Source organism: Apium graveolens, chromosome 5 (genome assembly GCF_009905375.1).
Source record: "Apium graveolens cultivar Ventura chromosome 5, ASM990537v1, whole genome shotgun sequence".
Classification (NCBI taxonomy): Eukaryota; Viridiplantae; Streptophyta; class Magnoliopsida; order Apiales; family Apiaceae; genus Apium; species Apium graveolens.
This window is the reverse complement of record NC_133651.1, coordinates 86,652,493-86,679,945: the sequence shown is the minus strand read 5'-3', so window position 1 is coordinate 86,679,945 and position 27,453 is coordinate 86,652,493. Positions and strand designations below refer to the sequence as shown.

At 34.6% G+C, this 27,453-nt stretch overlaps 1 long non-coding RNA gene across 1 annotated transcript in view; it reads right to left on the bottom strand.

Annotated features, from left to right (window-relative positions):
* Positions 1 to 3,750: 3,750 nt before the first annotated feature.
* Positions 3,751 to 27,453, bottom strand: part of LOC141724233 (uncharacterized) — a 37,025-nt gene continuing 13,322 nt past the window's right edge. The window contains exon 3 of the long non-coding RNA XR_012576562.1: positions 3,751 to 3,873. This is a non-coding gene — a long non-coding RNA (uncharacterized LOC141724233). The remainder of the gene's footprint in view (positions 3,874 to 27,453) is intronic.

The window sequence follows — 27,453 nt, the reverse complement described above, 5'->3', positions numbered from 1 at the left end:
TTTCCTTTACCTTCAGACTTTCGGAACCCTTTCTTATCAGAACTTCCACTTTTCCTGGAAAACTTCTTGCCTTTTCTGAATTTCCTTTAAGCTATCTTTGTGATACCCTTTACCATAAGAGCACACAATTTCATTATCTCTTCATCTGCATCTATTTCAGGTAAACTTTCAGTTTCTGAATCATCATCATCAGAATATGATGACTCTGAATCAGACTTTATGATGAGAGCCTTTCCTTTGCCCCTTTTTGAGGCAGCCAATATAGGAGATTCCTCCTCGGCCTTAAGAGCAAATGTCCTTGACTTTCTTCCATGCCTCTTGCTCCGTTGACCCATCTCAAGTTCATAAGTCTTGAGCATACCATAAATTTCATCAAGAGTACTTTCAGTAAGGTCATAGTTGTCTCTTATGGTAGTAGACTTCAAATCCCAATTTTCAGTAAGAGCTAAAAGGAATTTTAGATTTGAATCTTCAAGATCATATTCCTTATCCACCAGTGACAGATCATTCAAGAGTTTGACAAACCTGTCATATAAGTCAGTTGAAGACTCATCAGCTTTTGAGTCAAAGTGCTTATACTCTTGAGTGAGTATAGTCCTCTTTTTCTTCTTTATTGCATCAGTTCCCTGGCATCTTGTCTCTAAAGCATCCCATATCTCCTTTGCAGTCTTGCAATGAATTACCCTGTTTGACATGACATTATCAATGGCACTATGCAGCAAATACCTTACCCTTGCATCCATGGCAATAGATGAGATGTCTCCAGCTGTATACTCACCTTTCTCCTTTAGTATGGTCTTTGCTGGTTGATCATCAACTACAACAGAGAGCTTGGTAGGCTTATGTGGTCCTTCATTAATTCTGTCAAGGTATTCTGGATCTGTAGCTTCCAGAAACATAGCCATCTTCACTTTCCATATGGGATACTCAGAAGGTCTCAGTATGGGAACCCTAATAGTCTCATATCGACTGTGGGTTTGAGTCTATAAGTTTCTTCAGTTTTGGTGGGCTTGGTTGGAGTTTGTATTTTTTCAGACATAATTGTTTGGATATTTACTGTATGTGTGTTAACAAATAAGCTTTGATACCAATTGTTAGGTCACACAACACTATAGAAGGGGGTTGAATACAGTGTTTATACAATCAAATTGATTTAACACAAGTATGTAAGAAAGATCAAGTATATTGAATAAACTTTGTTACAATCTGAACTATTTTTCTCTCTCAGTGATGAACAAATATCACTAAGAGCTGCTAGGTTACAATGTATAATCTTCTCGATAATGATAACACATATAGTGTAAACCCTAAGTCTGTGTTTATATAGTACACATTTACAAGATAACTTCTAATTGATATGGAATATAATTCTGTCTCCTAAAATATATCAATCAGACATCTTCTACAAGTCTTCCAGTCTTCTAACTCTTTCCATGCATATCTTCTTTTGTTTTAGTCTCGATCTTCTACTATAAAGCAGCTTCCTTCATTATATGAAAGTCTTTCCGCACTTAAGTTCTGATATGACCTTAAGTTCTGATATTAAGTTCTGACTTCCAGTAAGTCCTGATTTCAGTAAATCCTGATATGTCCTGTTTGTTAAGATCTGAAAACTAAACATGAATTATATTAGACATGACATCTCAAATATATCTAACAAGCTCTTCAAGCCTCCACAGATGCTAAATCAAAAGTCTGCTACAAGCTCATCTTAACTCCCTTCAATTACATTAAATGTCAAATCTCAAACAGACTCAGGAGGTAGATGCACTCAAAGCCTCCATAGCTGATATCAAGAGTGATGTATCTGACAGACTGGAGTTTAAGCTTCCTGAAGCTACAATGAGAGATCTATATCAAAGACTTAGGAACGAGTCTGAAACAAACTCCAAAATTGATGTTGTTAGCAGAAGGGTGATTAACCTAGAGAGTGAGCTCATTAAAATCAGACTCAATCGAGCTCATTAAAATCAGACTCAATCAAGCTCATCAAACTATGCTTCTTCAACAGCTGGTGGCTGCACATACAAACCTAAAACTTCTCAACTTGATGCTAACAAAAAGGGGGAGAAAGGCTCAATTACCTCTATTAGTCAAGGTGCTGCAAGTGAGGGGGAGACAGTGCTCAAGATAAATGTCAGCAAGGTAATTGTTCCAGAAATCACCTTCACTAAGCCACCAGTGATGGACAGTATTAATTTGATCAATCTCAAGCCAGCTGAACTGAATGAAAAGTGGGAGGAATTTGACAAGAAGATTGAGCAAAAATTTAGTCAAATAGAGAAACCAGACAAGATCTTTCATCACTTCTCTCAAGTCAAGCAAATCTCAGTGAATGAAATGAGTCTGGGTAATATGGAAAAGGGACAACCTTCATGTATAAAGTCTCCAAAAGCTAAATTGGTTTTGAAACCCAAAAGAAATTATCCAAAGTCATCTGACAAGAACCCTTTGGATCTCATGTTTGAGACTCCAAGGCTAGATGAAAAGAAGCTGTTGGCAAGGTCCATTGCATTCTTCAAGGATCCAACTGACTCTGTACTAAAGAGAAGAATTGCTAAGATCTACAGGAATGGGAAAGAAATCTGTGTGATGGATGGACACCCTTAGTTTGCAGAAGCTAAAAAGGAAGAAAAAGAGAGAATCAAACAAGAAAAGAAGCAAGCTTCTTTAGATGTTAAGAAGCTCAAACAGAAGAAAAAGCAAGCTGCTATAGTAGCCAAGCTCCAAGCTGTAAAAATTGCAACTGAGATTTATGAGAAGCAACCTGTAATAGCTGAAGCTCAGGATCAGAAAATGCACAAGGAACCCCAACAGACAAAGAAGCCAAGATACAAAGTCAGGGTCAAAAGAAGATTGGACTTCAGTGATGATGAGATGGAAGATTACATTCCCAACCAGCCTACATCTACAACTCAAACATCCAAACCCTCAGTGGTGCAGGAGGAATTTAAGGTGGAACCTATAAGGAATTATCATGGTGAGCCAATAGTTCCCAAAGATGAGCTAGTAGACTGGGATAGCTTGCCTCTTCCTGAGCTCAATTTACAAATCTTCAACAAGTTAAAGAAGAAAAAGATAAGAGCAATCAAGAAGGTCAAGCCTGTGAGACTCAAAACCAAAACCTTAACCAAAACATAACCAATTATCAACAAGGGAGATCTTCTTTATATTAGTGACATCAAGGAATTTTCAGATATAAACCTATACATGGATGAGCTAGAAGAAGTCAGAGCAATTGATGCTCAAAGAAATCTCGCTGAAAGACTGGTGTTCAAATACAAGGGTGGGAAAGAGATCATATGGCCCCTTCATAGGATTCTTCAAGAGAGTTGTTCTATTTTGTTAAAGATCTTCTCATCTTTCAAGAAATATTTTGGGTTTAATGTGACTGCCAAGAGAATGATTCTAAAGAAGATAGAAGAACTATGGAGCAGAAAAGCCTCAGATGCACTCCCAAGGACTCTATCAATTCCTTTCACAGAAAACAGAGTGCACTTGAGGCCTTACTGGCTGATGGAATTCATGGATGAAAAAGGTGTTAGGAGATTCTTCAGACTAGATGACTGTGACGGCCTCAACCCCGGGGTCAGGAGTTGACGTCACCAACGATAATAATAATAAACATATTATAATCCAAATAATTAATAATATATATAACCACGACCCCTTTACCAAGACCTTTTCCAAGTTTAAGTATGACTTAGGTTACAACTATTACAAAACTGACTTACAGCAAACCATCCTGGCGCAACTAACTTAATACAACAACTCAATAGACCATCTTTGGTCTAACACAACTACCTCAGAGGAGCCCGAACCGAAAGAAACTGGAACTCTGCCTTAACTATCACGGAAGAATCCCCTAGGCATCTGCAATACATATATAAAATATTCTGCAAGGGTGAGCAATCAATTGCTCAGTAGTACCACTATATGAATAACAAGTAAAAATGATTTAAAGTAAAGTAGCTATAGGAACAGAATTCATAACTTGTTAGAAACATGTAAAATAAGTATAAACTGGATATCAAAACTAGCATGCTCTGTAAAATAAAATCAACAGTCGTGTGATGTGCATAAATACCAGAGTTCAATGTTAGCATGCTATTTTCATTTTCAAACCTTCCGTTCCATTACAGGAACCATAAAACCATTTGTCCCGTTACGGGGACCCAAAACATTTATTCCGTTACTGGAACCTCAATCACTTGTTCCATTACTGGAACCACAAAATCATATGTTCCGTTACGGGAACCACTAAATCACAATCAGATATGTATTGGATATTATCTAGGGACGGCGGATCAGGCCTCCACACAAATTATCTAGGATAGTTGGTCGGGCTATCACACAAAATATCTAGGAAAGCTAATCTAGCTTTCACACAAAATAACTGGATCCACAGAGACTAGCTAGGTCTCTGATTATCTATGCTGGACTAATCGGTTATGTAATGCGCGCAACCGAATTAGCCACTTACGCAATGTTATCCAATATCTGATTCATTTTATCTAGTTTTCAAATCCACTTTTACCTATCTCTTTTCAAAACAATTTTATCACAGCACACTATTCAAAACTTACTTTCATTTTAATCACATTTTAGAGCTAGGTACTTTCAAAAAGTTACTTTTCCCCAAAACACATATTTACAACATTTCAAACACAGGGGATACGTAACTTAAAACGTTTCTGTTCCTGTTTGAAAGTAAAACAACATTTCATTCATATATATTGAACTATAAAAGAATGGTCAGGGGTACTTGCCTTGCAAAGCTTTACAACTATTACTGATTGACTCTGAGCCGACTCGGATGCTCAGACTTTATCGTCTAACCACTTATTCACCTTGGATTCGACTTCAACACTCAGGTTCTTCCGTTAAAACCCTACTGAGCTCGTCGACAGTCCACTAGGTTATCCTTTGACTTCAATTCTTGAGTCCTTCGACTAGAACCTACAGAGTCGATTTACCCTAAGTTAGACGACCAATTAGGCTTGACAGTTCCTCACAACAGTTCTACCCAACGATAACAAAAACCGACTCGTAAATATATGTGTTATTATAGCTCACATAAAAATTAGGATTTATACATTCACAACTCGGTTTTATAACATTTGTCAGGAAATACATATATTCGTTGTTTTGTAAAGTAGGGTTGCTAACCATTTATAGAATATTTTATCACGACACACCAGGACATTTCGTAAAATATTTATAATTATAATTATACACGTCTAACTGGTAGTCCCGATAATCACAGGGTATATCCCGCATTTTTGAATTTAATTTCCAAAAATTCGGGCAGCACCTCCTCTGTTTATCGGCCTACCCGTCGTACAAATCGACGTCAAATCACAATCACAACCAATCAATCACACAATCCAAAATTCTACAAATTCCAACCGCCGACTTATATCAACTAATTACTATTATTCATATTTTAAATTTTTAAATCGTAGGACACGGAACAACGTCATCACCGTCCACCGTCGGCTCGTCGAGGCTCATCGCCGACGGCGGCAAAATTTATTGGTGCCCGAAAATATTCGGGTTTTCGAATAAATTTCGCCGATTAATTATGATTATTCTCCGCACAAAAATATAATTTATATCACGAACGTTATTCAATTATTTCCTACAGCAAAGAAATTAAATTAACCAATCCAAGCATAAACACGCACGAGAATGAGGGACATGCAGCATTTTATGCATTAAAAATTAAACACGTAGCCTTATCATCGATTGCAAATTCAAATTTGGTTCGAAATTTGCATTTTAACGAGCCAAGGTACGAATAAAAGTAATCCGTAAAATTATTGAAATAATTTTAAAATTTTATAAAAATTCTGAAACTAATAAAATAAAATTTTCATAATTTTTAAAGCATTTTTGAAATGCTACTGGTACCCGCATTTCACAATTAACGAACCGAGCTGCATTTAAAATAAATTCATAAAATCACAAAAATAGTCTCAAAATGTTACAAATATCCTGAAGTTTATAAAAACATAAATTTTTTAATTTTAAAATAATTTCTGAAACACAATTTATACCCGCTTTTATCAATTAAACGAATCAACGCGCGTGTGAAATTAATCCCGAAAATTTCCAAAATAATTTTAAAATTCTCAGAATATTCCAAACTTAAATAAATATGAGTTTCATAATTTTTGAAGAATTCTGAAATTAATTACAGATTTTACAAATAAATGCAATCAGAAAATCAAACAAAGCTAAATAATTGATGAAATACTGATTTCTAAACTTTATAAAATCCCAAAAATAATTATTGTAATTATAAAACCACAAAAAACAATTTTAGAGATATTCCAAATATTTATGAAAATAAATTTACATTAAATCCACTTTTAAAAGTGAAAACAATTCAGTACAACTCAATAATTAATTACGCGAACAACCCGGTACACCATAAATCACACATAGATAATAATAAAACAACACCGAGCTGACAAAAGTTATACACATATTTTATTTATTTAATAATCCCATAATTACGTATTTAAATCATACAAAAATACACGAGTCGTTATCTCCTTCCTCCCTTAAAAAGATTATGTCCTCAGAATCTGATCTAACTAAACAAGTGAGGATATATGTCAAGCATATCTGAGTCTAACTCTCAAGTTGACTCTTCTACTTGAGGATTTCTCCAAAGCATACTTACTATAGATATAAACTCATTCTTAAGGACTCGCTCTCAACTATCTAGGATTTGGATCGATTATTCTATGCAAAATAACTTTGAGTGAGAGTCTATTGGCTCCTAATCAGCGACTTGGTTCAAATTAGAAACATATCATTTTAACATTGACATATGAAACTCATTATATATATATATACTACAGCTGCGGCGGTGGCAACATCAACTCATAGGAAACTTTACCTATATTATTAATACCTCGAACAGTTCACTATATTTAGGACTTTACTTGTCCCTTCTATTCAAACTCAACCAATCTCTTTTAAAGTGAAACTTTTGTCAATACCAACGATCCTACTTCGATATCCACACTTTTTGATGCAAGTCCTGCTTTCTTTCTTTGTCTATCCTGAGCTACTTCAACTCTTTTCCAAATCAAATCACTATGAACTCGGTGTGCTGAATTATTTCAGAACCTGACAACATCTCTACTCCCACTTTCTCGTAATAGAGGGAAACCCACACTTATGTCCACACAGGGCTTCGCAAGGTAGTATTCCCCTACTAGCATGATAACTATTAACATCGAAAAGTTCAAACAATGGTAGGTAATTACCTCAGTTTCCTTTAAGATCCAAAATAGATACTCTTAACATAACTTATATCGTTTGAATCATCTTTTCACTTTGGCCCTTCGTCTACGGATGATAAATGGTACTCACTTTCAACTTAATTCCCAAATATTCAAACATTTTTTTTACTCATTTTCATCAAATAAAGCTGAAAAGTAATCTCATATATTCACTTCTTATCACCTTTAGGTATTTGAACTTCACACTCCACTATTTCCAATTCTTTTGTTAACTCTTCAATGGTCTTAGTTACATCCAATTCTTTCTTTCGGCACAAGGCATCTGTTACCATACCGGCTTTGCTTAGGTAGTTGTTAATGGATTAATCGGAATCTTTTGTTAACCTCGGTCAAAATTTCATACTTAAAAACTCAATGTATAGTTGCTTCCCTTCTAATCTTCAGAGGAAAATCCTTGGGCGTTCCACACAGACTTTCTTATTCTTTAAATAGCTGAGGATGTTATCAATAAATATAATTTGCTTATCCAAGTACTCCCCATACACCATGTTCTTTAAATCCTTAGAGACGACTCATACACTTGTTATTCCACATGATATCACCAAACTTGCAAAGCTCATAACTCGTTCGAATCACAATCTTTGGCATGTCCTCAAGCTGGATCTTAAGTAAATCCCCGAGAAATTACACATTCCTTGAATCAGGTAACATAAGTAATCAAATCTTAATAGAAGTTATTTATTCTTATTCGTCACTTTGTTAAACTCCCGATAATTAGTTCACAATCTCATAATTCCATCCCTTTTCTCCAACAATTTGGCACCCTCCGAACCCGGGTCAGAAGTTTGGGGTCCACAACACATACTCAATATATAAACCTGTATATAAAATATTATTTGCAATGACCCTGCTTTACATAACCACGGATCGCAATAGGTTAAAGTATGAAAAACAGGCCACAACCTTAACTTTAATTACAACATACCAAATCCCAACTAATTTAATTTAAAATTGATAAGAAATTATTCTTACAACCTTACTATCTTACTACTGCAATAAGCTCCTGCTAGCTCGATCAATCATAATCTGGAATCCTAGCTCGAACATTGAACTGGGAAACCTCACGGTCAACCGTATCCTTCTTAACTGCAGAATACATAAAAAGATTCATAAGAGTGAGCTAACTAGCTCAGCAAGTCATATTATCAATAACTGAGGTTAAACAATAATAAACAAGGTGATTCAAAGGAATCAAGTTTCTTGTTAAACAACCAATAGAATTGGATATTCATTTTAAGTTTTTAAAACCAAGGTTAGGTTGCTGATCAGTCACGCACTAACCCTGAGCAAAGCACACAGCATTACTCTAACTACTGGATCCAAGGCACACATTGGCCTAAATTGTCCATCGATATGGTCTGACCACGAATCTGGTCCACACAAAGAAAACTATCTAATTCTAAAGCAGTTCAATATGATAAATAATAGAAATTAATAAAACCAGATCATAATCAATAACAATAAAACATTTGTATAAAAGCATGGTAAAAATTCATGGTTACCGAAAGGGTATGTCAAAGTACATAAAAGAAGTGGCCTCCAGCCGGTAGGATAATCGGGTAATAGATGAATAGTGTTTTACAAGGTTTTGAGTACTTTGGTATCACAAGATATGGTTGAGTATAAAAGTTTCTGTATGTGTAAACAATTCCGTTACAGTGTTTGGTATATGGTGGATGTATATATTTGTGGAGTAGTATCGTATTTGTGTGGTTTAGTATTTGGTAAATCAACAAGAAATGGTTTATAAAGAATAAGGCTTACGGCTCAAAAATCAAATGATGTGGCTCAGGTTCAAGGCTGAAGGATTCAAGGTATTTACAGTATAAAACAGAGCTATTTTGAATATTAACAGTATGTCATAAGCGAATTTAGAAATATTTGCATTATATCTTGAGAAAGGTTTAGAAATACTTGCCTTATCATAATCAAATTTCAACTTCACTTGTACTTGTGTAATGACCCCATTCAACAATCACTCGTCTGCTTCTCCTATGCCTCGCTTCTATCCTCTGATCACTTGCTGTATTTTCTACATGTTAATTATATTTTCTGATCACCTGTTTTTCTTTCTTACGCCTTGCTTACTCTGCAAGGCATCATAAGTATCTATCAATATTCCACTCATACGATTCTGTTCAACACATACTTCTATCTACTCTTCGTTTCACCCAAATCCGATTAACGGATCGAAAGTTATGTTATAAACAAATAATCACCGAATATATAGACCGACAGTCAATCAACAAGTCACATATAACACATAGCACGTTACATAATCAATGATATATCATTTATAAATAAGTTCCGGGTCATAAATGGGCTTTCGGGAATTTAAAATGATTTTTAAAACATTTTTCGGAATTAAAACGGGTCGTTGGATCAATTTCGGAGTAATAAACAGGGTTCGGTTGACCAAAGCGGGCTTCAAAACAATTTTATAATAATTATCGAGCCTTGAAACCAATTTAAAATAATATTTTAAAGCTCGAAACTATTTTTCGGGATTTTTAAATCATTTTTAAATAATTAAATCTAATTAAATAATTAATTAAAATCAATTAATAATTAATTAAATCAATTAATCAATTAATTTTTGAATTAATTGACCAATTAATCAATTAATTATTAACTAAAATTAATTAACTAATTAATTCAGATTTATTTTTGAATTAAAAATAATTTTTGGAATTAAAATAAATAATTTTTAAAATTTTAAAATAATTAAAACTATTTTCAAAAATCATTTTATAAAAAGAAATCTTGTTTTTGAAAATATTTAAAATAGAAATCCTAATTCTGAAAGTTTTGTAAACAGAAATCGTATTTTTAAAACTTATAGAAAATACAGGGACTGAATTGTAAGGTTGATCAAACTACAGGGGTCAAACTGTAGTTTGACCACCTTCTTCACCAAGTCGCCGGCGTCGCCATTGCCAGCGACACCGAGCTCGTCGGAAACGAGGCAGAAGTCTCGAAAGGTCGTAAAACGCTCCAGAATTCAAGAATAAACAACATGCAACTCATTTAGATAATCACAATCTGCAACCACACCCGAAATTGATCAGAACGACTGAAACAAAACTCGCCGCCGGCGAGTTCTAGAAAAATTCGGCGACAATTTCAAAAGACAACTCCGTACTTTTCAGTAATCGTTTGTGAGATATAAATAAATAGTTCGATTGCAAATCTGATAAGGAACACAAAGAACCCATCCAGATCAACTGAAAACCCCTAACAAAGATTTCCCCAAATCGAATTGAAAACATTCAAAGTAACATAAACCCTAATTTCTAAATTCCGAGAATCAAACCCAAAATTAAACATGTTATTGAACTCCAAATTTGAAGTATAATATACCAAAATCACTAGGAAAACAAGCCCTACAACATGCAACCATCAAATCATACAAACAAGCTCTCGAACAAAAATTCATAATTTAAATAACAAGAAATTGGAATATAAATAATTAAATAGAAAATCACCTGATGTTTCTAGGTTGAAATTGATGAGAGATTTGGATTCTAGATTTCAGTAGCTTCGTTTTGAGTATATGTACGCCAAAATCGGATATCGATAATGCCTCCGAATTTGTGTTTGATTATGAAGAACATAATATAATTATAGTATTTTCTCTGTAAAAACTCTGTAAATACTGTTTACAAATGATTTCTGTTATCAAATAAAATACGGTAGAGGCTATTTATAATTACGGGAAATTAGTATCCTGTTGGATCATTCCGGATATAAAACGGTACGTTTATTTATAAAAGCTGATCCAAACGGTACCGGTTTTCGAGATAATTATCCAAATCAGTACAATTTGTATTGCGGTCTTGGTCTCAGCGCCTGGTTATACGTATTACGAGGTGATGATTATGATAGTTTAATAAAAAGCTCCCGTTTATCGAAAATACGAGTTTTATTAATTTACCGAAACGAATAATGTATCGAAAATGTTGCGTCGGGACCCACGCAGGACAAACTGTACGCCGGATCGAAAAAGTCGAAACACGGAAAATGCTCGGAATATTACAATTAGGTTAGGAAGGAGTTCTTGGAAGAGTTTCGGGTTCTAAAAACGTAAAAACGGATAACGGTGGTTGGTTCCCGTTTTTATAAAATAGATTTTAAATACCCGAAAAAAGATTTAATAAAATCCATATGATTCCAATAAATTCATAAATCAATATAAAAATATTAGGAAGATATGACAATTATCTATATTTTATTTGGAACATATAAAAATTGAAATACTTAATTAATAACATTTTTAAACATTCAAACACATTTAACACTTAACAAATAATTCACAGAATAGATACTGAATACATATAATAATTATCTATTAGCAAAAATAATTGCACAATATATCCCGGATATTACATCCTTCCCCCCTTAAAAGGATTATGTCCTTAGAATCTCCTAAGAAAACAAATGAGGGTACTTTTCTCTTATATCACTTTCTAACTCCCAGGTTGACTCCTCAACCTTTGGGTTTCTCCATAATACTCCTACTAACTTTACCACTTAATTTCTCAATACTTTATCTCCTTTCTCTAGAATCTCTATCGGACTCTCTACATATGACAAATCTGCTTGAAGCTCTATCGGCTCATATTCTATTACATACCTGAAGTCTGGATTATACTTCTTAAGCATCGATACATGAAAAATATTATGAATGTGCTCCATGTGCGGAGGTAACGCTAACTCGAAAGCTATTTTGCCAACGTGCTTTTAAATTCCAAAAGGTCCGACATATCTTGGACGCGGTTTTCCTTTCTTTCCAAACCTCGTTAATCCCTTCCGCGGTGATACTTTTAGTGATACCAAATTCCCTTCTTCGAATTCCATATCTTTCCTTGATTAGTCTGCATATTTCCTTTGACTATCTTGTGCTGCTATCAATCTTTTCTGGATAACTTTAATAGCTTCCTTTGTCTGCTGCACTAATTTAGGTCCAAGTAATTTGCGTTCTCCTACTTTGTTTCAATATACTGGAGATCTGTATTTGCGTCCTTAAAGGGCTTCATAGGATGGCATCCCAATACTGGCGTGATAACTGTTGATGTAAGCAAATTCTATCGGGGGTAAATGCTCGTCCTAATTTTCTTTAGAGTCAATAGTACACACGTATAACATGTCCTCGATTATCTGGATCGTTCCTTCACTCTAGCTGTCCGTCTGCGGGTGGTAAGCCGTACTCATATTCAGTCTCGTTCCCAAACATTCTTGAAAACTCTCCCAAAATCTTGAATTAAACCTCGGATCTCGATCGGATACGATGGACACAGGAATTCCATGACGAACTACAACTTCTTTTAAGTACATATGAACTGACTTGTCCTAGTGAAAATCTTCCATTTATAGACAGAAAATGAGCTAACTTGGTAAATCTATCCATTATAATTCAAATGGTATCATGATTAGCTTTTGTGCTTGGTTACCCAACTATGAAACCCATGGCGATATGCTCCCACTTCCACTCTGGAACCTCCACTGGCTGTAGCAATCCACTTGGTCTCTAATGTTCTACTTTAACTCTTTGACGTATGTAACATCTGCTAATGCAATTTCCCTCTTCGTATCTGGCCACCAATAATTTTCCTTTAAATCTCTATACATCTTGGTACTCTCTGAATGGATTGAATACCTTGAATTATGAGCTTTCTGTAAAATTTCATTCTTCAATTTCGTCACTGGTGGAATCCAAATTCTAGAAGAAAACCTAAGAATACCTTGATCGTCCTTTTTACGTGCACAATTCTTCACCTAGTAAATGATTTATATCCTGATCCATTACCTCTTCCTGACACTTCTTTATCTTCTCTAACAATTCCAACTGAAAAGTTATACTTATACATTCTTACTCCTTTTTGGATTATGAACCCTGACTTCAAATTCCAACTTCTAGAATTCCATAGATAATTCTTCTGGTATAGTCTCTATGTTCATTCTCTCTTCTTCTTACTCATCTCTTGCCACTATATTTGCTTTTTCTCGGAAGTTCATACTTCAAACTCTTATGGTCTGTATATATCTCACATCTTTCTCTATACTTATAATATTTCCCAATCTTTCAAAACGAATATTATTGTTGTTTTTAATTCCCAGTTATGAGTAGGGTACTTCTGCTCATAAGGTGTCGGTTGTCTGGATGCATATGCAATAACTTTATTGTTTTGCGTCAACACACATCCTATTCCCTTACGAGAAGTATCACTATAAACTACCAAATTTCCTTGATACTTTCAAAATGATAAAATAGGTGTTGTAACCATTCTTTCATTTAACTCCGCAAAACTTTCTTCACCCTTCTCCATTTCATATAACCTTCTTGCTTTTCCTAGTCAGCTTCATCCAAAGTATTGCAACTTTCAAGAAATCTTGCACAATTTCTAATAATAACTGGTCCACGATAAAACTTCTTACTTTTGTTGATGCTTCTGGTCTTTCTTCATTCATACTATCTTTAAAGGTTTCTGTTGAATTCCCTTTTTGTCTCCTCCTTACTGACTGTCTATACTGAAAATTATACTTCCTACCATTGAAGTTTTCACCTGGTAAACTTTTCATACCGTTTCTTTCTTCTTTGACTCCTCAGCTATCATTGTATAGGTTGCATGGTATATCTTATCCAGATTCTTCCTTCAAGATTCTACTCATCAAATTTAAATATCACCAGTATATTAGTTCATCCAACTAACATTTCTAGAGTTTTATAACAATAGTACTGAGTTCAGAAATTATCTTTGGTATGTCCATAAGTTCAATCTTCACTTGGTAATATACTCAGTCTTAAATCAATCTTATAAAAATATCTTGCTTCATTCTTTTAATTAAACAAATCATTGGTTCGAGGTAGCAGATATCTGCTCTTGAGAGTAAACTTGTTGAGCTTTCGCTAACATATAATCTCACACTTCCATATTTCTTATTAACACATCGTACCGGTGCACTTTAGGGAGTATGCTAGGTTCAGTTGCTTTTTCTTCTAATTATCTCCTGCGTTTGCTCTGGTAACTTCTTTATTTTATCTGGTGCCATTATGTGCGGGGCTTTGGACACTGACTTCATTTCAGGTGCTAAATCAATCATAAACGCATTTTCTTTATCTAAAGGAAATATTGGTAACTCGTCTGGAAACATATCTTGAGACTATAAAATCTTCAAGTTCGGTTTGCTCCTAACTCTTATTAATAATCGCCATAGCACTTATATTTTGGTCACTGTAATCTTAAATCATTTTTAACAAGTTCTTTACTTTCCTTTGTCCTTTAAACTTTTTCATGTTCTCATTTGGCGTCGTCAGAAATATCTTCCATCACGATGGTCTATCTGGACATCACACTTGAATAGTTAGTCCACTCCTTAGAATAATGTCAAATCCTCTTATCTCAATTGATATCAATTCTTCACAGCATATTGCCAAAAATATCGATTCCGCCATTGGTACTTACTTATTCAATAACTACACGTTCTTAACTTGCAAGTCCTTTAGTCATAAACTTATTGATTCGACAGGATAATTCATCTTATCAATAAAACCTTGAGAGATATACGATCAAATTGCTCCCACATCTTTCAATACTTTAATGCATAAGGTATCCGCAATCATCTTCTACGTCATCACATCCATATTCTAAATAACATATTGCAATTCTCATTCTCGGAGACGTATCCCTTATTGAAGTAGATTCCCTTGACTGTTAATGCATCCCTCGCTAGGGCCAGTGATTTGCAATTTTCACCATATACCCTTGTTTCTTTTCCATGCATGAGAGTTAGATGAAACTTTTCCCGCTGAGTGTATAATATATTGACTTTTGTTTGAAAAGCTCTCGCACGGAACAACGGTACAACGAAAGAACTAGAAGGATTCACAGTTTTAATAAACTTAGAGTTGAAAAGAAAGAAGAAGTACTGATTTGAATATAAATGAGACAACCACATTGGTATTTAAGATGGCCAATCTTTCATACCGTATGGCATACAGCACATGATTAGGTGGCGTCCCACCCGACTCTCCGTCACTCCGACAAAGTGTTTTATCATAACACTGTTTGTCCCAATCAGAAAGCAAAACTTGAGGGGAACAATTAAATCTAAAAGGAATGCGAAATCCTCCATTTTGATATCATCAGAAAGAATTTATTAAGAAAAGGAGTTCATACGCTTTTAGGAATTAAAAAGGAATATACGCTGTAATGTTGAGGACGAGAATGATACCATTGGTCACCATCCACATTGCACTTGTATTCATTTTTTGAGTTTGCTCGATCATTTCCCAATTGTATCACATAACAACTTTAGAAGTATGCTAAAATGCTTTCGCAACTAAGCATTATGGTAGATTCTTACTTGTTAAGTCTCGCGTCTGTAACGTCGCACCTATACATATAATACTTTAACAATTCGATCATAATAACGTTCTTATCAGATAACCTTGAGTTTCCTCTTTTTTATTTGGAATAACCATGAATCATTCAACATAGTGATCTTTTTATTAATAATATTCTTCTTTTTAGAAAAGTCTGGAAATCTTCCCAATCTTTTTTGGTCATGCTCGGGCTTCCGTTTAATCAATGAATTCTTCGAACTCTGATAATCCCAATAATTGAATGAATAGTTACTCCGTACGCTGGTTCTGTTGTTAATCCTATCAGACAATACTTGCACCTTGATGTTAGGAATAATTAACTTCTTCATAATCGCAGGTTACCTCGTTCTCCGAATTAACAACGCTGAGTCTGAAACAGCATCCCTCCAGGTAATTCGGGTCTTTTAACAAACATGAAACTCAAGTAGTAACTTGACAACCAAGGTTTAAAACTTATTTTATTCAAAAAGGCTTTTAGAAATATTGTGAGGAAAAATCTTTTTCGAAAAATTGTTAAAATTTTGAAAATTTTGAAAATCACACCTCCGGTTGTCCTTACTGTATGAGTTGATTGTTGTCCTTCTTATGACCAGATACCAAGTTAAAGAAATGATCACTCAAAGGTCCATTCACTTCCATTTATCTCCTCTCCTTCATTGGGTCTATTACTTTCCTTAATCGATGTAAACTTCAACTGTCGTTGCATGTTATCTTATTCGTAGCTTCACATTAAGGCTCCCATACTAGTAGTACTCCCGTTAACCACTTTGCAATCATTAAGTGGAACAGACTATCCAATAGTCAATTAGTCGGCTAATGTCACATCATCTTATTAAAATATATATCACATCATTAAATGACCATTAATTTCAAGAAATCTTCAGATCCCTAATCTCCTCTAACTCTCTCTCTCCAACACTTATCTACTCCATTCCACAAGTTGGTCATGAGTGGCCTAATTACTAATAGCTTCTTGTAACCAGATAACAGCCATCCTCCAGAACACTTGAATCTTCTTTCTAAACTCCTTCTCACCTTAATTTGTATTTCAATACTCACCATTTACTGCAGTTATCATGTCCCGTCTCGCAAATGTTGTTGTTTCATTGGAAAAGTTTTTAAACTGAGGATATAGAATATGGTGTATAGTAAACGGAAAAGATACATCCATAGTTGAATGTTCAAAAGAACAAGAATAAGCAAATAAAGGTTCTTGAATAGGTAGTCTCATATCGAGAGATGATAGAATACCGTTGAATAACTTGGAGAGGCACAACTGTCATACTAAAAGGTGATACTATTAATACTGATGGAGGAACAAGGCGTAAATCGAATCTGAGAGAAGATGACGATCCTTAAACGGAAAGCTTCCAAACGATCAGGTGATGCAGGGAAATAAGGATCTGCCATTGCCATTGCCTGAATATCACGTCGCTAGTTAAGAATCTCGAATCGCAACACGAACCGTGCCGGAGACCTACTATACAGTAGCACGCAACCTCACGATGACCTATCTTTCTATTTCCTATTCTTAATCCTAACCCTCTACCCAATCCCGACAATCTAGGCTTATTTCAGTGACTTATAACCTGTAGCTCTGATACCAACCTGTGGCGCCCTCCAAACCCGGGTCAGAAGTTTGGGGTCCATACACATACTCAATATATAAACCTGTATATAAAATATTATTTGCAATGACCCTGCTTTACATAACCACGGATCGCAACAGGTTAAAGTATGAAAAACAAGCCACAACCTTAACTTTTATAACAACATACCAAATCCCAACTAATTTAATCTACAACTGATAAGAAATTATTCTTACAACCTTACTATCTTACTACTGCAATAAGCTCCTGCTAGCTCGATCAATCATAATCTGGAATCTTAGCTTGAACATTGAACTGGGAAACGTCACTGTCAACCGTATCCTTCTTAACTGTAGAATACATAAAAAGATTCGCAAGAGTGAGCTAACTAGCCCAGCAAGTCATATTATCAATAATTGAGGTTAAACAATAATAAACGAGGTGATTCAAAGGAATCAAGTTTCTTGTTAAACAACTAATAGAATTGGATATTCATTTTAAGTTTTTAAAACCAAGGTTAGGCTGCTGATCAGTCACGCACTAACCCCGAGCAAAGCACACAACATTGCTCTAACTACTGGATCCAAGGCACACATTGGCCTAAATTGACCATCGATATGGTCTGACCACGAATCTGGTCCACACAAAGAAAACTATCCAATTCTAAAGCAGTTCAATATGATAAACAATAGAAATTAATAAAACCATATCATAATCAATAACAATACAAACATTTGTATAAAAGCATGGTAAAAATTCATGGTTACCGAAAGGGTATGTCAAAGTACATAAAAGAAGTGGCCTCCAGCCGGTACGATAATCGGGTAATAGATGAATAGTGTTTTTACAAGGTTTTGAGTACTTTGGTATCACAAGGTATGGTTGAGTATAAAAGTTTCTGTATGTGTAAACAATTCCGTTACAGTGTTTGGTATATGGTGGATGTATATATTTGTGGAGTAATATCGTATTTGTGTGGTTTAGTATTTGGTAAATCAACAAGAAATGGTTTACAAAGAATAAGGCTTACGGCTCAAAAATCAAATGATGTGGCTCAGGTTCAAGGCTGAAGGATTCAAGATATTTACAGTATAAAACAAAGCTATTTTGAATATTAACAGTATGTCACAAGCGAATTTAGAAATATCTGCATTATATCTTGAGAGGGGTTTAGAAATACTTGCCATATCATAATCAATTTCAACTTCACTTGTACTTGTCTAATGACCCCATTCAACAATCACTCATCTGCTTCTCCTATGCCTCGCTTCTATCCTCTGATCTCTTGTTGTATTTTCTACACGTCAATTCTATTTTCTGATCACCTGCTCTTCTTTCTTACACCTTGCTTACTCTTCTAGGCATCATAAGTATCTATCAATATTCCACTCATACGATTATGTTCAACACAAACTTCTATCTACCCTTCGTTTCACCCAAATCCGATTAACGGATCGAAAGTTATGTTATAAACAAATAATCACTGAATATATAGACCGACAGTCAATCAACAAGTCACATATAACACATAGCACGTTACATAATCAATGATATTTCATTTATAAATAAGTTTCGGGTCATAAATGGGCTTTCAGGTATTTAAAATGATTTTTAAAATATTTTTCAGAATTAAAACGGGTTGTTGGATCAATTTCGGAGTAATAAACAGGGTTCGGTTGACCAAAGCGGGCTTCAAAACAATTTTATAATAATTATCGAGCCTTGAAACCAATTTAAAATAATATTTTAAAGCTCGAAACTATTTTTCGGGATTTTTAAATCATTTTTAAATAATTAAATCTAATTAAATAATTAATTAAAATCAATTAATATTTAATTGAATTAATTAATCAATTAATTTTCGAATTAATTGACCAATTAATCAATTAATTATTAACTAAAATTAATTACTAATTAATTCAGATTTATTTTTGAATTAAAAATAATTTTTGGAATTAAAATAAATAATTTTTAAAATTTTAAAATAATTAAAACTATTTTCAAAAATCATTTTATAAAAAGAAATCTTGTTTTTGAAAATATTTAAAACAGAAATCCTAATTCTGAAAGTTTTGTAAACAGAAATCGTATTTTTAAAACTTATAAAAAATACAGGGACTGAATTGTAAGGTTGATCAAACTACAGGGGTCAAACTGTAGTTTGACCACCTTCTTCACCAAGTCGCCGACGTCGCCATTGCCGGCGACACCGAGCTCGTCGGAAACGAGGCAGAAGTCTCGAATGGCCGTAAAACGCTCCAGAATTCAAGAATAAACAACATGCAACTCATTTAGATAATCACAATCTGCAACCACACCCGAAATTGATCAGAACGACTGAAACAAAACTCGCCGCCGGCGAGTTCTAGAAAAATCCGGCGACAGTTTCAAAAGACAACTCCTAACTTTTCAGTAATCGTTTGTGAGATATAAATACATGGTTTGATTGCAAATCTGATAAGGAACACAAAGAACCCATCCAGATCAACTGAAAACCCCTAACAAAGATTTCCCCAAATCGAATTGAAAACATTCAAAGTAACATAAACCCTAATTTCTAAATTCCGAGAATCAAACCCAAAATTAAGCATGTTATTGAACTCCAAATTTGAAGTATAATATACCAAAATCACCAGGAAAACAAGCCCTACAACATGCTACCATCAAATCATACAAACAAGCTCTCGAACAAAAATTCATAATTTTAATACCAAGAAATTCGAATATAAATATTTAAATAGAAAATCACCTGATGTTTCTGGGTTAAAATTGATGAGAGATTTGGATTCTAGATTTCAGTAGCTTCGTTTTGAGTATATGTACGCCAAAATCGGATATCGATAACGCCTCCGAATTTGTGTTTGATTATGAAGAACATAATATAATTATAGTATTTTCTCTGTAAAAACTTTATAAATACTGTTTGCAAATGATTTCTGGTATCAAATAAAATACGGTAGAGGCTATTTATAATTACGGGAAATTAGTATCCTGTTGGATCATTCCGTTTATAAAACGGTACGTTTATTTATAAAAGTTGATCCAAACGGTACCGGTTTTTGAGATAATTATCCAAATCAGTACAATTTGTACTGCGGTCTTGGTCTCAGCGCCTGGTTACACGTATTACGAGGTGATAATTATGATAGTTTAATAAAATGCTCACGTTTATCGAAAATACGAGTTTTATTGATTTACCGAAACGAATAATGTATCGAAAATATTGCGCCGGGACCCGCGCAGGACAAACCGTACGCCGAATCGAAAAAGTCGAAACACGGAAAATGCTTGGAATATTGCGATTAGGTTAGGAAGGTGTTCTCGGAAGAGTTTCGGGTTCTAAAAACGTAAAAACGGATAACGGTGGTTGGTTCCCGTTTTTATAAAATAGATTTTAAATACCCGGAAAAAGATTTAATAAAATCCATATGATTCCTATAAATTCATAAATTAACATAAAAATAGTTAGGAAGATATGACAATTATCTATATTTTATTTGGAACATATAAAAATTGAAATACTTAATTAATAATATTTTTAAACATTCAAACACATTTAACACTTAACAAATAATTCACAGAATAGATACTGAATACATATAATAATTATCTATTAGCAAAAATAATTGCACGATATATCCTGGATATTACAAACAACATCCTTAGATTATTTCTCCTTTTTCTCACATGATTGAAAGAATTTCTTATATTGCTTCTGCACCTAGAAACTTACCTTACTATTGGCTTCTATACACTTACAATTTGCTTCTTCTAAAAAAAACCACTCATTTCCTTACTACAGGACAACCAACCCGATCCTAAAATCACATCGAACTCTTCTAGCTCGAAGGGTGTAACACCCCCAAATCCGGAGTCGGGGATCCGGGTTGTCACGAGTTCCATTTCCCTTAATAACACCCAATCTTAATAAATAATCAACTACTCTGTACTGTGATCCCACAATAAACACACACACCACAAGTTATAGTCTCAGAGATGAATATCCAAAAATAATCACAAGTTGTTTTATTCCACAATTATATGCCAATACACCTTAAACGGGTTTCTGAATAAATTTACATTTCTTTGCCATTATTACAATTGATAAAGATACATAAGTCTGGTACATCAAAAGTTGAAAGCCTAGCCTATTGGTAGTTCCTACCTCAGCTATAGCGACATCAACGCCTATAGGAAACTGCAGAATGTTTCCTAATCGCTTGCGAATCGGGAGCTTGGTCATGTTCATCTTTTCTATCTGTTGTTGTGTGATGAAAGAAGAAAGCAAGGGTGAGCAGCAAGCCCACCAAAATAATATGTATAATGATTAACAATATATGAGCCTTCTCATAGTACTCATGAAAGTCTTGGTCAAAAGAAATGAACCAAGTTTGATATCTTAGTGCGATGAAGTCGCAAAATATTCAGTATACATACATATATACTTTTCAAAATCTTGGAAGTCCTCTTCCATGCATAATATACACAGAGTTCCAGTTTATAACTGTATAAAAATAAATATCGTTGCAAGGTGATCTCATATATCTAACCTTGTCTCAACGTTTTTCTGAAAGTCTTTGATATGCATAAGATAATCATTTACTAGGTATAAGTTTAAAAGATGAAGTTACAAGATACTCCAATATACTTATATCTTTTCCGAATACTACTTGAACTACCACCGTTCAAGTTATAATTAGTTTCAAAAGTTCATCACACTGATGAGACTACAAGATAAGACTTGAATAGATTCAATCTTTGAAATATTTTGAAGGAAATGAAGTTATGATATACTTCATTTGATGCAAACATCATTTTGAAAACTTGACCCTGCCAACACTCAACAATCGCCCAACCATAGCCTTTCTATCGAAGTGCTCTAGGTAGTGTTGCAGAAATATCCAATTGGATGATGAACTCATTACGGGAGTTTTCCGTGCCAGGAAGACCACTTACGATGATCAGTCATAGTAGTGCAACCCCACCATTTTCTACATGTAGAGGAGAACCTGTCGGATTTACTTGTCAACCGAACACTGAACTCCTAAGGAATGGACCGCCTTAGCGGAACTTCCAGGCCATTTGGGCCAATATAATAAGGTTGGGCCGGCGCTACTCGACCACTTACGCCACTCCTAGTTCAGATGAAATCCATGACTCTGAAATGTAAAGCTCGTTCCCCCTTTCCCCAAGTAGAAACTTGTTGATACGGCTCCACCAAGAAGTCGTATCTAGTTGGAAAGGAGAACTCACCGATATTTCCCAGGCGATGCCTGTTAATAGATTAACTTGTTCCAAGAATTTTACTTCCCGAGTATTGGGTAAGTAATCAAAAACTCTTTTATCAAGACAGCAACCTTGTTGCGAATATAAAACACACCACAGAGCCGGATCCCTCAGGTTTTGAGCGAGTATTTAAATCCCCTTCGAAAGGAAGATCTTAAATATAAAAATGAGTTTTGGGATTCGCTCTAACTTTTAAAAATCATTTTGAAGACTCGCAAAACATTTTTAAGAATGTTTGGAGTGATGCTGATTTAACAAAATAAATCAGTCCCAATATATTAGAAAATATCTGAATATTATTATTTAAATAATATTCCCATAAAGAATAATCTTTATAAAATAATTAAAGTAGGAGTTTTAAACTTATACTTGAAATGAATATTAAATAACCAAAGATATACCTATACGAAAGTACTATCTTTATTTGAATAATCAAAAGTAAGTTTGATTATCGACACCTTATTGTTTAATAAAAATAAAGAATATATCTCAGCAAATAATCGGAGTCATAGATCCTCAAATGAATATTCAAATAATATTCAATAAATAAAATAAGCTGAGTCATAAGCCCTCGAATGAATATTCGAAATAATATTCAATAAATAAATAAGCTGAGTCATAAGCCCTCGAATGAATATTCGAAATAATATTCAATAAATAAATAAGCTGAGTCATAAGCCCTCGAATGAATATTCGAAATAATATTTATTAAATAATATAAAGTTATCGAATAAACCTTATTCGATTAATAGTTTTGAAAACTATAACCATATATATATAAATATATATATATATAAAATCAACTCGGGATCCTCGACTCCCGGTTTTAGAAAATGTTTTCACCTTTGGGTCCCTATACTAAGGGTATATGCAAATTACCGCTATTCTCTAGCATAGGTATTATCAACTGAACCAACAGATATATATGGCAAGAATACGAAACAGGCATGCATATATATACCATATCAGCATGCTTCAATATATCGCAAAATTTGCTAATTAACCAACATGCATCTATCACAAGATAATGCATATACAAGTTTATACATCACAACAACAGTATAACGGATAGAAAACTTGCCTGAACGACTGGGGGTTACGAATGGCTCAGGACGAGTTTGGTAACCTATAAACAACAAGTAAGTTGGAATTAAACCAAAGTCACTTGTAAATCTATACTCTAACCAACTCAGACTTTAACGCTCGTTTTGCGCTTACTGATTCTCTCAAGTCACTCGAGTACCCTCGGCTCCACCATTTTTAATAATTTAACCATTACGAGTTTTAAGGCGATTCCTTCGTGAGTGTCTTACCAACTTCCTAACACACTTAACATAATTGTTTCATACATTAATTAACCCTTTAAGGTCTTTAACCTATGTTTCAAAGTAAGAGGAGGGGTAATGGTTCGTTCACGAAACGTTGTTACTTAAAACGGCCGTTTCTCCTAAACCGTACATCAGAATCAAACGAACCACATATCAAAACGAAGCTCGTAACATGAACTATCTAAACATGGCAATGGTCAAAATCTAGCAGGGGGTTCTCGGGTGCTAATGTTATGAACAAAAGCAGTCTAAAGTAAATCGGACAGTACGACGGCTATATTTACGCGATTTCCCAATTTTATACCATTCCAAAACCACCACAATTAAACCCCAATCCATTCTTACAACCAAAGCCCATCCATAACACACTACATCAGCCCCAAATCAACTCATTATAATCAATTTACTTAATCCTAAAACTTGAATTTAAACTATACTACATTCTTTAACCAAATCATAAGATTTCAACAATTCATTCACCACCATTCCAACCCAACTCTAAACCAACAATCATTAAGCTACTCTAATATCATAACAACCAAAATCATCCTAATATACAAAGTAAAGCTAGGGTTTGGAGATGATATACCTTCCTTGAAGTGGTGTGAGTAGCTAGGAAGCCTTAGGAAGCCTTGAGGAGTCTTAGGGATGCTTGGATCTTAAAGGAAAAACAAGAAAAATCAAGTTAAAAACCTTGAAATCACTATTCATTGTCTTCTTCATTGATTTCTTGGAGAAAATAGAGACTGAATTGGTGGATTAAACTCATAATATAGCCATAACTATGCATAAGGAATACTAGGGAATTATCTTACCAATTTAGGAAGCTTGAATCTTGGATTTTGAAAATTTTTCCCTTTGAAAATGTAAAAAGCCGAGAGCAATGTTCTTGGTGATGAGAAATAGAATTTTTTTTTTGATAAAAATGATTTGTTTTGGCTTGGTGGATGTAGTTTTGTTTTTGTTTTGGTTAATTACCTTTTTAGCCTTGAACTTTGTGTGGTTCTAATTCAACCACACCTCCTTCCTCCCTATGTCATGCTTATGTCATGCTCATGATGTCATCCTCCCCTCTTTGTCCTCTTCTCATTGGTTGGGTGACATCATCCCCTCTAATCTCTTTGATTAACTTCCTAATTGTTTGCCTAATGACCGCTGATCTGTTATACGGTTCACTTAACTTTCGCTTTCGTTTATCGTTTGAGGGATCATACCCGGGATCTTATTACTTAGGTTCCCTTAACCTTTCTCAATATATTATATTCCTTTTATGATCCTCTCCTATAATCCTTTAATTTAAATCCTTTTTATCCTGTTACCTTATACTCAATTCTTTTGGTATCTAGGGGATTTCCGGGAAAAATCAAAGTGTTCGGAATTGGATTCTGACGATCTTTACATACACTTATATACCATGTAGAGTACTAATAAAATCTCAGAATATCCATAACAGAACCCCTACATAGTGTGGCATGAAAAGTTTTCTCATTCAGCAAAAACACTATTCATAAGGGTTTCAAAAAATTTCCAAAAATTGGGGTTATTACAGTCTCCCCTCCTTAAAAGGATTCCGTCCCGGAATCAGATAGAAAATGAATAGGGATACTCTCTTAGCATTACACTTTCTAACTCTTAAGTAAATTTTCCCACATTGTGGTCCTACCACCAAACTCCGCCTAGTTTGATAACCCTTCTCTTAAGCACTTGTTCCTTTTCACTCTATAACCCTTCCTGGTTGCTCCATATAGGTTACGTCTGGTTGCATGTCTATGCGCTCATATGCCCCTATTTATCTGGCATCCGAATTACACTTCCTTAATATTGATACGTGAAACACGTTATGACTTGCTACATGTTCTGGGGTAAGGCTAGCTCATATGCTAACTTCCCAATACTTCTTAATATATCCAAGGGTCCGACAAATTGTGGACTTAGCTTTCCTTTCTTTCCGAATCTCATCAATCCTTTCCAAGGGTTTCCAAGGGGATACCTTTAACAACACTAGGTCCCCTACTTCCTATTCTTTGTCCTTTCGTGTCAAATCAACATACTTCTTATGTCCATCTTGGGTTACTACCAGCCGTCCTCTGATTAGATCTATTATATCCCTGGTCCTTTGGACTACTGCGGGTCCGAGCATCTTGCGCTCTACAACTTCATCCTAACATAAGGGAGATCGACATTGTCTTCCCTCAAGGATCTCATAAGGCGATACCTCAATACTGACATATGATCTATTGTCGTAAGAAAACTCAATCCATGTTAAGTGATCATTCCAATTTCTTTCAAGTCTAGTGCACAGACTCTCATCATAGCTTCTAGCATTATAGCTTTTGCTTCTCAATACCCATTCTTTTCCAGTTCGTAATCGCTACTACCTTCCGTTCCTAATATTATACTGGTTATACTTTTGCTCGTTAGCGCTCTATAACCTTTTAATAACCACGTCAACCTTAGTATCACGAATGTGCTTCCATTCTGACTACCACCATAACTTTACTACTCCTTTCTCAGTTGTTTCCATTTTCCAAGGTTTGATCAATCATATAGAAGTAAAAGAACTTATTGAGAGATCACTATGATCATGAACACTTGTTATATCGCATAGTTAGTACAGAAGGTGGCCAGCCTTTAGTACTTGATAAGCAATTAAACAATAGCTGGTATCCTACTCGGCTTCTATCACACAGATAGATAGTCATTCGGCAATACCTCCCCTTCTGGAAGGGTTGTTCTTCTCAGTTTATATGAAATGAAAAGAAGAGAAAAGAACGAATTGAAGAGAATTGTATATATGAAAAAATATACTGCCACAAAACATCTGGCTTGGAACCTACCTCTGAACTATAGAGGTTTGTCATAGGAGAACAAAACATATTGTGTATATAAATCCACATCAAGTATTATAGCATCGCATTTCACATGCTTAAATATTTACTATTCCATCCATCATTCTATGGACCCATGCTCTTCCTCGAGCTTATACACAATCACCTTTGAAACTCCCTCGACATTGAAAATCGAATCTGGGATCTCATTCTAGACATCATCGTTACTAGAATTCTATGCTTGCATCACAACCTTCCTCGTATAGTCATACGACCCTCTATTGATAAGGAGGAATAAATATTCAATAGGTAGATACTCTACTTAATTAGTCTGTCAATGATAACTTATACCCTACCACTACCTGATTAGTGGTACTCAATCTCAACATCCATTCCAATACAACTCTCACGGTTGTAATCAGCTTATTACTTGCAGAATCATTGCTGCATTACTATGGTCCACCACTGACCTACTGTCATCATTCACTTTCTATGAAATCTTAATATCTAACCATACGGAGTCCATACATGTCGTATCAAATCCTTCTACGGAGTTAACATAACCACCAATCACAATTCATGAAGAACACTCTAAACTCTGACGTACTTTCATGACATGAAGTAGATAAAATTGCAGAAGAGTTTCAGTCAAAGCAACGATAGCAGGTTAATACCATTCTTAATCGTATACCTTAAATAGAAGACTTAACTCAAGGGTTC